Below are 391 nucleotides of genomic sequence, written 5' to 3'. Positions count from 1 at the left end.
CGCGCAGGCAGCGGCGGGCACGAGCCCCACGCCTGGAGGAGGAGGAGCCAGGCCCGAAAGGAGGGCTAACGAGGCTCTCGGCAACGCAGGGACGCCCCCCTACCCCCGCCCAGATACCGGGTAACCGCCCACCGCCCGCCGCTCGCCGGGCACCTGCCAGGGCACATCCCCAAGCGGCGGCGAGCGCCTCTCCCCGCGCCCACGCCGCGCCGGAGGAGCGGAGCCCACTCGCCGCCCGGGACTGCGCCCCGCGGCCGCCCTCAGGGACTCCCTAGAGGCCCCGAGGTTCCAGGGGGCTGCTGGTGGGTGCTGGTGCGGCTTCGGGGACGCGGTGTGTTTATGCGGCCCTAGATCCCCGGGACCTCTCCCTGCCGCCCGCCCCCCAGCGTGC

Source organism: Neophocaena asiaeorientalis, unplaced genomic scaffold, assembly GCF_003031525.2.
Source record: "Neophocaena asiaeorientalis asiaeorientalis breed wild unplaced genomic scaffold, Neophocaena_asiaeorientalis_V1.1 scaffold39, whole genome shotgun sequence".
In the NCBI taxonomy this organism is placed as follows: Eukaryota; Metazoa; Chordata; class Mammalia; order Artiodactyla; family Phocoenidae; genus Neophocaena; species Neophocaena asiaeorientalis.
Note: the sequence above shows the minus strand (reverse complement) of the source record.